General features: G+C 45.3%; 1 long non-coding RNA gene across 2 annotated transcripts in view; it reads left to right on the forward strand.

Annotated features, from left to right (window-relative positions):
• Positions 1 to 5,184, forward strand: part of LOC126639125 (uncharacterized) — a 186,666-nt gene extending 181,482 nt beyond the window's left edge. For both annotated transcript variants that reach the window (XR_007628754.1, XR_007628755.1), the window contains one exon: positions 4,796 to 5,184. This is a non-coding gene — a long non-coding RNA (uncharacterized LOC126639125). The remainder of the gene's footprint in view (positions 1 to 4,795) is intronic.
• The last annotated feature ends 7,108 nt before the right edge of the window (positions 5,185 to 12,292 follow it).

Genomic DNA, 12,292 nt, shown 5'->3' on the forward strand with positions numbered 1-12,292 from the left:
TTTGCACACAAAAGGCAGTGTATTTGTGTGCCAAGGTTTCCTAAGGAATATGAAGCCACTCAAGAGGTGAGGGGTTCAGCTCTGCTCACACTTGCAGCAGGTTTTTTCCCAGTGCCACAATGCTGATGTCACAGTTATACTTCTCCACTGAGCTCCAAAATTGGAGCTTTCTAAAGTCAAGGGCCCTCAAAAAAGCACTTGGTTGGGAGATGTGCAGCTTCAGGCAAAAAGCTGTAAAAGGGGCAGCCCCTCCCCAGGGAGGCTTAGCTGGGCTGGGGAAAAGGATGGCAGGAAGGTAAGGGTAAGAAGGGAATCTTGAAGAAGGAAGGAATTGAGATAAGGAAAGGCAGATAAGCTGCTCACAAGAATTAAAAGGGCAGGACCCACAGCAGAGGACGGGCTGTGGTGAGCTCTATCTCTGCCTGAAACCTGGGGTGCTCCCAGAGGCCAGAGAACAGATTCATCTTGGTCAGAGAAACTTTCAAGCAGGGTCAGGAAAATGGGAACCTTTCTGAGGCTTTTCATCTGTCTCTGTAGCAAAATGACCCCATGGGAGACAGAGAAAGGTGGAGAAACAGCCACACCAGGGTATGGGAATGCTGCAGCATGTGCTGTGAGGGTTCAAACCACTCCAGGGATCAGCCCAAGCCTTTTCAAGGTCCCTCTTGAGCCCTTTTTATGGAAAATGCCTTTCTGATCAACTCCTTCTGCAAGGAAACGAGACTCGTTTTGATCTGTTTTTCAAACAGCCTTTCTTCTTGATTGGAGAAATTGGCTTAAATGAGTCTCTCTCCTTTTTCCTAAGCAAGGCTGCAATTTATTTCTGCTTCCTTCTCCTTTCACCAATAATCTCATTTGCTGAAATTGTGAATAAAACAGAATTTGAGACATCTGAGTGTTTACAGAGCAGAACAACATGTTTTATGTTTGGGTTTGCCAGGCAAACATGTCTCTTCTGCAGGTGGCTCTGAGCAAGGTGCAACAGTGGCTGCCAGGAGAGCTGATTCTCAGTTCCCAGCTCTTGTCCAGCCCTGAGAAAACATCTTCTCTGTTTTTGCTTCATGGAGAGCAATGATGTGGCTCAGACCATGGGTACCTTTCCTGCCTTACTGCAGAGGAGCTGCAGATACCAAGTGCATGGATCTGATCAGAGCAGTGGAGCAGTGGAGAAATGGGGGAGTAACCAGACAGGCCTGAGAAGGTGCAGATGTACCTCCCTTCTGCCACAGATTTCCATGGCTGGGAAAAGAAGCTGTTCAGCAGCGCTTTCCATGCCAGGGAAATCATTAACAAATTAATCATTTACTAATTAAACGGCATGATTCCCGTGTAAAGGGAGTGTGATTATCCTCTTTTATAAGTCAGGAAACTAAATGGCCTTCCTGATTTTAGACCAAATTTGCCCTTCCTACAACCCCACAGCTTTGCTCTGTGGCCAAAGAAGGTTCTTTAAAGCACCCACCTCTGCTCACCAGGGAGAGAAACCACCCTGACATGCACCACGTCAGGCACCACTGCTGCCTGATGGCTGTTCCCAGGCTCCTGCTGGAAAGTGCTGGAGGCTTGGCTGGAGTATTTTTTGCATGACCTTTCCATATATGGAAATATATGGATGCTGGAGGGTTGGAAGACCCAGGCAAGGAGGTGTGGCTGCATCCTTGCTGGGCATCCCAAAGGCTTGCTGGGTGCACTCACACCCTGCACCAGCCTTCCAGATGAACCTCGGTCTGCAAAAATTATCCAGAGTCAGGAGAAGTGAGCATAATGAGACCCAAAGCCTGATCTTCTTTTCACTCTTCTGATTTTATTTGGATCACGTATGTGAAATTAAACCCCTGCTTTATCCCAAATGACAGCCTCTGGCAACAGGCTTCATCTGCGGCGTATGAGAATACATTTATTTAAACAGTGAGAAGGAGTGAAATTGGGAAGGCAGAGCAGTGGCAGCACTGTTCATGAAGCCCATGGAATGACCTTCCTCACTGCAGGTTGGAATCAAGTCTCTGGGATGCAGTGAAAGAAAATCTATAGTTAAATGCCAAATTATTGCATTGCAGGAACGTTTGTCCTTGCTAAGACCTCTCGTACCATCCCTACCAAAGGACCTTCCACTGAAGTGCTCAGATAAAGCAGAAACTCCCCAGAAATAAAGCCAAAATTTTCCTCCTTCCTTCATGATCCCGAGGAGTCCGGCTCACAATGCTGACACAGCGCCTCAGCCCGAGCCCTGTGCACCTCCATGGGGTTGTCACAGGTATTTACTTTTGCTAAGTGCAGCTCATTATTATTGCCTCCTCTGGAGCTGTAGAGCGATGAAAACTAATTCCCCACGGCCTTGCCCAATAACTTTTGGAACAGTATATTTTCCAGTTCTCTTTGCTTTGTGTTCTGGTTTCACACACTCAATCAAGTGCGGGTGTCACACGGTGAAGTGGCCCCGCCTGCCGCAGAGAGAAAAGCCTGCTGGACTTTGCTGGGCGGTTGTTTGCTTTGTGTTGTATACACAGAACAAAAATTAATTCAGGAGCAGCCAGGAAAAAAACCCCATTGAGATTAGGAGCACAGAGATATAATGGTCTGGAAACCGAAGCCTTGCTGACTCCAGGAAAGTAGGCAACATCTAAGACGGTTCGTTTCCCCATCATAACTCAATACAAATAAAGGGAAGAAGGTGGATGGAAATGGAGTAAATTATTTCGCTGCCTAAAGCGACAGATGAGCAAAAACAACTGGGCTGGCTTCTCCAGGCTTTCAACACTTTTGCATGCCTTAAAAGATACCACATTCAGCCACCTGCTACTGAACTTGGTGGTGGCTGTCCATCCAAAGGTTACAACAACCAGGCAGTCCAGTATGGTTTCCCAGCTTGATTTCCTCAGCAGGATTTTGTAGGGATAAGGTGGCACAGGGGTGATGTCAAAGAGCCTTCTCACCCATTCACTGCTCCTGGGAAAATAAGGAAGCTTTTATCCTTTGGGCACAGTGGCAGAACACAGTTTGAGTTGCTCATTAGGGACCAGATTTGTCTGTTGCTCCTTTCAGAGGCTCCTGCCTGCTGCCCAGTGCCTGTGCACACCCAAGACAAGCCCTATTTTTCTAAGTCATAGCACATCTCTAATTCAAACACAAAGTGAAAGGATGCTGGAAAGCCACTGGCCTTTATGGTTTATTAAGCATCTTGTGCAGGCACAATTTTAGATGGGATTTTTTTAGACTTGACCATTTCAACCTTATGTTGCACCTCACAAAGCCCACCAAGCCACTGCCTCTCCTGCAAAGAGATGGAAGAACTATGGGGGACATCCCACCTTCGTTACTGAAAGATTCCATGATTCTGTTTTTTTAAATAACAGTCATATTTATAAACAGCTCTTTATTAAACCGTCCAAACATATCATCTGCACTGGAGGATGTAAGGGCTGACACCAGACAAAACCATCAGATTGCTCTGAGAAAATGCACTGGCTTGTCTTGACAATTTAGGACTCTGTGGAATACCCTGTTCATATTTGCTGTTGATTTTAAGACTGAAATTTGCAGTATGAAAACAGACATGTCCAAGAAAACATTGCTCAGCTTAAACTTAAAAGGACAGAGATGCAAGATTACAGCAGAGAGATGCAGCTCCTGGCTCCCAGCCCTTTCTTAGGAACCAGCTTTCACTTTGCCTTGGGCTTTTGGTCTATCAGCATCTAATGAAAGATGACAGTGCAGGCTCCCTTAGGGGCTAACGTGGGCAATTTCAGTTCTGGCATTTTAATTTATCTGTAACCAGCAGTTTTCAAAAGGGTAGAGCTAAAAAAGAACTTGGCTTGGTCACACACACACACAGACAAAAAGGGGGGAGTTGTGACATAAAATGCATGAGGAGGTTTGCTTGAGTTTAACTCCTTGGGCTCCTGTGATGCCACACTGGAGCCTGGAGCCCTGGCTGTGTCTCTTGGCATGATGGTTGGACACTGTTAACCCTATGCAGCTGGTTTCTCTTTAGGTGAAGTGGATTCCTCCATGGTTTATGGCTGTTGGTTTTAGTGCTGGGCACATCTACAATATTCCTGACAGTTAAGGTCTCGACTTTTCCCATTTATTAATCCCTAAAGTTTCATTCAGACACTGTAATGGCAGGAGGTTAGCTCAGGATCAGTAGCAGCCATAAATCCAGAATTAAAGGCTGTGGGTTGGTCTCCAAGTCACCCTGTGGTGCTTGGGTGCTGGGGGGGTCAGAGCCTGCTGCGGGCAGACACGAGCACTCACACGCTCACCACACGTGTGCCGCTGCCCCTGCGGCACCCTGGGCTGCCATGGATGCCCTGCCCGTGCCCCAGGGAGATGGGAGCAGCTCAGCCCTCACTCTGGACTTCCCATGGCATTTTTCTAGCTGTGTTTCCTGAGATCCCACGTGCCTGGGTGTGCAGAACTGAGGGTTATCGTGGCAAGCTCGGTGCTGACGCAGCCGGGGCTGCAGAGCCGCTGGTGAGAGCGCGTGGCACCGGCTCACATCCGAACCTCATCAGGAGCTTTTGACTCCATCTATTTGTTCCCTGGCTTGTTCCATCACACCCTCCAGGCACCTGGTGAACCTCTGGGCACCCAATAGTACCAGTGAGCTCCTGAAGGATGGATCCAACCCAGCCCCTGCCTGACCAGCGTTGGGGTTGCAAAAAAAGACTTCATTCGGGATCGAATGGGTTAAATCTTTTAAAATTTATTTATTTAATTATTTATTTTACTTCTTTTCAGGGAAGAATTTCACTTTGCTTTTTTTTTTTTTTTTTCCTCTCCCTGCTGCCTCCAGAGGACCAGGCAATTCCAGGCACAACTCTAGCAGATGGTTTTGGTGATGGAAAGCACAAGGGGATCGCTCCCAGGAGCTGCTCAGGCAGTTAAGTCAAAAATGAACTGATGCATGTAGTGAGCCACGGCCCTGGCCCAGCCGACTCCAGGCACTTCCCTCTGTACAAGCAGCCTGTGCTGCCCCCATTTCTACACCCAGCTTTCTCTGCCTCTAATCAGAAAATCTTCTGGAAGGGGGGATTGAGCTTTTCTCTTTCCTGAGCTCTCTGAGCCAGCTTGTGTCAGAGAAAACAGAATGTGAACCCCAGTTCAGCCATACCTCTGCTGATCCTGCCCACCACAGCATTGCCCTGACACCCCACACCGATGAAAACCTGATCATGCTGGAGACCAGGAGATTATTTTTTTTAATGTTTACACATTGTAATGTAAAACCTTCACCTTTTGTCCACAGTAAATATTGCCAAAGTTGTGAAGTAAGAAAAGCAAATCCATATTTTGTCAATATTAGCCCGATAAACAAAATTTGAGAATTAAATGCATTCTGTGTTTAGCAAATGAAAATTAATTTCTGTTATGTGAGAACTGACTTTCTTAACAACATTTCCCTTCCTTTAGTGAAATAATCTAGAGGTATATTAGGAACTACAAACATTTTTCAGGAAAACTATACATAATTTATAGAGAAGCAGATCTGAATTAGCTATAGCATTGCCCTGAGCTTTCCTACAGTCCATAGGTCTGGATCTCAGCTGTGCACATGGATCTGCTCTCTCTCTCTAATGAAAACCTCTCCCAGAAACAGTTAAACACAAGAAACCAGAAATGATCCATAAATTAGGCCTGGCTATAGGTTCAAAATCATAAGTTATGGCCTATTGACCTCATACTCTGAGGGGAAATCAGAAGCATTTTTCTAAAGAGCCACCACCGGAGGAAGGGAGGTTTAATATATGGCACGGCAGAGCCCTGCTGCAAATAAATACAGTGCTGCATAACTGCAGGGAAAATCAATACATAGCATGGTGGTTAAAATAAGGATATGCACATTGAGGGTTTAGGTTTATACGTGGGAATGGTTGCTGCCCTAGAAGCAGAGGAAGATTTTTTCCTGCATTAAGACCCCTAAATATGACAGAGACAATGGCTCCTCCACTGCCCCTTTTGCAAGGAGCAACTTTCAGCTATTGTCTTCCTCAGAGCAGCTATCTGGAGTGGTCATTATTAGCATAATTAATAAGTGCAGTTTGCTCATTTGAAAAATCCCGGCGACATTCGCCGCTCAGGCGTCGTGTCAGCGCAAGACACAAAAAATCGCTGTGACAACTGTTTTGCAAGTTCAGGTTTTACTGACGAGCACCACAAAGAGATGAAGCCCAGAGCAAGTCCCTTTTCACTTTAATATTTAAACCTCTTTTAAGAGGACATCAATATTAACTCCCGTAATTGATGCTGACAGGTGACTGTCTGACCATAAAAAAGACAAGTAATAAAATTAAAAAAAAAAAAAGTAATAATAACAACCCTGATGTGCTGGTCAGTGCAGTGAAGGATGGTGGGATGAGGGATTGAAGTCTCCTGCATCCCTGATCTCTCGAAGTGGACCTGGTGATGCACCCAGGAATGGATGGGACCCTTTGGCCTCAGCTGATTTCGTTCCCCCAGGTAAAGCCCTGATTCTCCTGGAGGAGAAACCCATCCTTGCTCAACCTCAAGACCAGCCAATGCTTTTAATAAACAAATACCAATTGTAGCTAGTTAACCTCAGGATTTCCAGCATTAAAGAGATTTCCCACAGGAACCAGGCAGCACTAGAGGAATGGATAAAAGCAAAGTTCATGGGAAAGAGCACACAGCCCTTTGCAAATCCCGACTTGAGGGGAAAATACCCTGACTGTGAGATAGGTTCCAAAAATAGTGATTTATTGGACAGAGCTTTCTGATTTTCATTGATCCTGTTCTGAGAAAAGGCTGCATTGTTTCTTTTAAAATCTGGGCTAAAAGTACTCAAAATTTGGAACAATGTGAAACCAAGTTTTAATGTAAAGTGTTACATGACCTGAGTATGGTTATTATTGTTGCTCCACCTATAATCCAACCAGAAGGAATTGCTACATAGATCCTCTCCATTTATTTAAATGGAGATATATAATTTTGCTGCATTTGAGTTCTATGCAGAATATGTCAAAACTAAAAACAAAACTAGAGAGATAATGCGGTTATTAAAGCTGATAAAAGTATTTTGAATTGTGACTTCTTTTTTTTTAACTTTTGTAAATTGAAGGCAGGCAAACAGCTAAAATATCTTGTACACATTAAAAAACAGAACAGTGTTCACTACAGGGGAAAATATTTCATGAATAGAAAATTGGGATATCTAAAAGGAGAGGTTTAATAGAAAAATTATAGGTGACAATACTTCACTTTTTCTCCCAATCAGTTGAATGGCTGCATAGATAGAAATTTTTCTGAATAAACCCAAAGTATTCCAGTTAAGCCATTTCAGGTGCTTCCACTCTTACACTCATCCTTAAATGCAAACCAGTAAAATTCCTTTTCAGCACCCCTCTCCCAGCAAACAGCTCCTGCTCCGTAGGTGTTTAACAAGGATATCCCATCCAGTCCTTTTATTTATATCCTTTGTGGTTTTCCTCTGTACTCTGGGGTTCTCTGGGCATTTTTTCCTCCTTCCAGAGGAAGATGCACAACAGAAGAACTGAGCTTAAAGAGACAATAAAATGTCCTAACCGCTGCCGTGCGGCGGGGAGCAGGATACAGATTTAGTGCTAACAACAGAAAACAGGAGAGCTTTGTAGCAATTAAAGCTGAGCAAAACCCACCGAATGCTGGAGAAAATAAAAGGAGGGGGAGGGAAATCATTGTAGTATTATGAGTCTTAAAAAAAAAAAAAAATCAATATTCTTATTGTTCCCTGCAACAGTCTCACAAGGAGGGAAGAGCTGTGCCCAAGACTCTGACTGGATGCAAAATAAAAGATTAGTAATTAGATCCTTATCAAAAATGGCACTGGGAAGCCTTTGTTTAAAAGGCCTACTTGAACCAAAGCTATCCTGACTGATTACCGCTGTTAGGATTTGAAACTACTAGTATTTATGTGTGTGTGTGTGTATATATATATGTATATATATATATATGTATACACTGTTAGTATTTAAAGAAAGATGACCACTGCCATGAGCTAGCTGGTAGCAAACAAGTGTGCTTTAAATAATCATATTAGTTTCTACAACAAATAATACTAAATTAAAACTGTATTTGTGTGCACTTGTCTGTGTGTGTGTATGCACACATGTGTGACAGGTTTCATGCCAAGGAAAAAGGCTGCTGGTGAAAATTTGATGATGATGGAGTTTTTCTTTCCCATCCTGGCATCACAAATAAACTAGCCTGTGTACTGCACACTGCTGCTCTGTACAGTAATGCTTTTGTTACCACTATGGCTCTTACTTAAGCATCTGACTACAGTAATTGTTTTATACATTAACTATACTCCCTGATGGTTGCTCTATTATCTTCTTTTCCAAAATGGTGCTTGCAGATATTAGCAGCTTGATTACTCATTTTATTAACAATTTCAACACTGTGTCAGGGTTGATTTGGGAAGCAGGGTGGTACTGTGGGTCACAAGGATGTGATGGTGGGCTTGAGTTTCTGTGATGCTTTGGTGCTTCACAGCAGCTCCGAAGCCTTGAGGAGACTCAGTTTTGGTCCGAGTTGCAGGTTGACAATCCATATGATGGAGACACTTGGCTGCAGAGAAGCATTTGCATTCAGCTGCCATCAGGTCCAAAGCTGGGCAAAAGTGATTTGTGAAAAACAGGCATGGAAATGATGGATTAGCAAGGGGAGAAGGAAGCACCAAATCGCTGCAAGGCAACGACACGGCTCTTGTACACACTGTGTGTATGTGTGTGTGTGTGTGTGTGTGCACATCTCTGGGAGGGAGCTGAGGAGATCAGGACCAAATCTTATGTGTCTATGCACTAATGCCTTTTGGACATGAGCCATTTCCAGTGGGAAGTGGAAGGGATCAGGCCCTGGAAGGGGCAGGCGAGGTTTCTGCAGCGCAGAGCGTTCCCTTGCCTTTGCGCACGCGTCACTTCTGTCACCGAAAGGAAAACCAGAGGCTGATGCCAGTTATTAAATATCTTCATTATAAGGGCATTCCTTCCAGCTGACTTTCAATTTTGTTGTATCTAGAGGCCCTGTGTTAATAACTGCGTGCTAAGGACAAGTGTTCTTAAAAAACACTGACTATTGAAATCCTTATAAATAATATGCAGCTTCCTGCTCCTGATTGATAGATATATTGTACAGCTGAGCCGCCATAAAGGCAATAAATACACGTACTGTTATGGGTCATGAGTCTCAAAATTAAATCGAATGCAGAAATTGAGTCTTGACAGAATCTGAAGGGATAATGTCTTAGCTTCTCCAATTACGCAGTTCAACATTTGGATAAATCATATGAAAGTAAGTATTTAGCCCCATTTTTCATAATCACTATTAATGAGAACAAAATGGGAGCTGAGGGCAGAGGGAGAGAGTTCTGACAAGATAAATAGCATATGGGGTGTGTTGTCAGCCACAGAAAATCAAGGCTGTTTAAACCCCCTAAACAGCAGGAAGGAAAAATACAGTTAAAAAAAAAAGTAGGAAGAATAGTGGTCATGTGTTATTATCAGCGACAGTCTCTGTGTCAGGGCTTTTGAGATCTGCCTCCCAAACAACACTTAGGGCACAGAAGCATCACCTAGAGCTGCCCAGAATGGTGTGAATGACTGATACCCAGAGCACACAATTTAAATATTACCTGTTTGCACTCTGTAAAAAGCACTTAAAATATTGCTAAAAAAAGCTTCATTTAAAAAAACACAGATTCTCCCTAGCCCACAGACTGGTCCCTGTGGGTCCAGGACAGGTGTCTGTAAACACCTTCAGTAGCCACCTATTTGTGCCAGGGCAATAAAACCACCAGAAATAGCTTCCCTCGCACAGGGTTTTCTCCAGCTTTCATGCCGGGACACGCGCAGGATGTTCAGGGCTTAAAGCAAGGAGGGGAAGGTATAAATTCCGTAGTCATTTTCTATCATCTTCTCTGTCTTCCCTGCTTTTCAAGTTGAAATCACTTTAAGCATCTGAGGCAGAATTATTCTTAGAGAGTCTCTCATGAAATTAGATGTCTCTGAATTGAATTCATTTCCACTCCATTTTGTCAGCTGCTAACGCAGCGAGAGCCAGATCCTGCTCGAATTGGCTTTGAGACCTGGTCCCTGTTTCTTGAGGGGGGGAAGTTGGAAGTTGAGGCTTCACACTTGTGCCGAGTTTTCCCCCCATCGTGAGTTCCTGCCCTGCATTTTGGATTCTTAGGGAGCATCCGTTGCTCTTGATGGGATGCAGCCAGTGGCTGAGCCCTGATGTTAGAAATCCTAATGACTCACTAGGAGCCAAATTATATCAGAATATTCCTACCATATAAAGTACAGGGCCACCTTTTGGCACTGAATTCGAGCTCCAATATCCCCACCAAAGTCCACAGCAGTCTGTGCTGGGAGCCACACGTGCATATTCTCTGCTGCTCCGAAAATGAGCGCTGTGCTGTAAACCTCTGCATTAAGCCATAAATATCCCAGCAATCCAGGGGCAAAGGGACCATTTTGATATCTCATGCAACATTAGCAGCTCACAGATTAAGCACGTGGGGCCTGGGAGATTATCTCCTTGAATCAATATAAAGCAGGGAAGCAAACAAACAGCTGGCCGGGTTCCCCAAAATAAAAGCGTTTGATTGTGGCAAGCTTCAAAGCAACTGGTTGACACGAAATAGGCTGGGTGCCCTCCCCTGCTGTGCCTGAGGAGCAGAGGGTAGCAGGGAAATAAATAAACATATAAAAATTACCGCTTACTCCTCCCCCCGCCGACAAAGCACCTCCCAGAGAAAACCAGGGAAGCAAGGAAAACCGCCCCAGAACATATGGCGGAATCAAGCACAGGATCCCCCGTGGGTTTGGGTTGTACAAGTAAATATTAATCTGGGGGGGATACTGGGGGCTGAGATCAAAAGAGCTGCTCCCGTTTCTATAGGGAAAAGGAGCGCTTTGATGTCACGGCGTCTTCCCTGCGCCACCTAATGAACTGCAGTTGTGACACAGTGACATCCTGCAAGGTTTGAAAGCACTTAGCACAATGACACATCTTTGGGGCTCGCTGCTCTCTCCTTCCAGCAGCCTCCTTTGCCAGGGGGAAGGGTTCTGCTGGCAAGGGTGGAATAGTGGTGGAGGAGGCACAGAGGGCTTTGGGGAGCCAGAGGTGAGAGCTTCTCCCTTGATTACACACAGGGACAGCTAAAGGGGACTCACCCCATCTCATGCCAGACCAGGAAGGATCAGGTAGGGATGCAAACAGAGTATTCCTATAGGGAAGTATCTTGGCAGGGTATGCACCAGGCAGGGGGTAAGAGAGCCCATGGCCCCCCACCATCCAAGGCTGGCAGGACCAGAGTCATCCTTGTGCTGCACTTTATGCCCTCCATCCTACAGCACCCAGCTGGAGTCACAGCATCCTCGAGGGATAATGGACATGAAAAGAGTTTCAGGAAGATACAGAGTTAGGGGCAGAATGAGCTTCTTGCCTGGGTCCCACAGAGGCAGAACCTCCTCTTATTCACTTCAGGCCAAGGGAATACCCAGCAGGTAGAAAAAAACACCTCACACAGGCTTTCAACCTGGTCTTGGCCAAACAAAGTGCCTGAATATTTCACCCAGGCTCCCCAGAGAAAACCACTGAATCAAAACCCTGTGTCCCCACCCCAGACACAGCAGGGAAGAGCAGGGAATACCCTGCATGGGATGGGCACAGTTGCCTAAGCCCCCATCCTGGATGGTGCGGGCCCTGGGGAGGAAACCAGAGGGAATGAAAATAAAATAAACCCTAATAAACTGTGCAGTGAAACTCTCAGGGTAGCCAAGCAGGGAAGAAAGAGGTGAAAGTGGGAAGAAGAGATGGTTTTGTTAAGAAGGGTGACTTAATGGAGGGGACAGGGGTTGGTCTTTGGCTTTCAGGTTGACTTGCTGTTGCCTAGAGGGTGTGGGATGGTTTATTGGTCTTTACTGGGAGAATCTCCTTACCCAGCCCACGGCTCCTGGCAAGGAAAAAAGAGCCCAGTAGGTCCCAGGCAACACCACCAGTCAGGGCTGCACACAGAGCTCTGCCAGCACAGGGTTAAACCCAGTTAATCCCAGGGATTTAGTCTGGATTAACCCAGGGAATTGAGAGCAGAGTTTGGGCCTATGTAAAAGGGTCGGGTCAGGATTTCAATGGCAGAGGAAACCCAACAGCATCACCCACTCAGGGGTTCACAGAGCTGGGTAAGAGAGTTGCTGAGGCAAGGTAGGAAATGTAATAGAGAAAGAGAGAGCTGCTGAACCAGGCAGGGAAACGAAACTTTATTCAGTTATCTGCTTTACTTATTTCATAG

The sequence above is a fragment of the Myiozetetes cayanensis genome, unplaced genomic scaffold, assembly GCF_022539395.1.
Source record: "Myiozetetes cayanensis isolate MyiCay16 unplaced genomic scaffold, myiCay2020 scf19, whole genome shotgun sequence".
NCBI classification, from domain to species: Eukaryota; Metazoa; Chordata; class Aves; order Passeriformes; family Tyrannidae; genus Myiozetetes; species Myiozetetes cayanensis.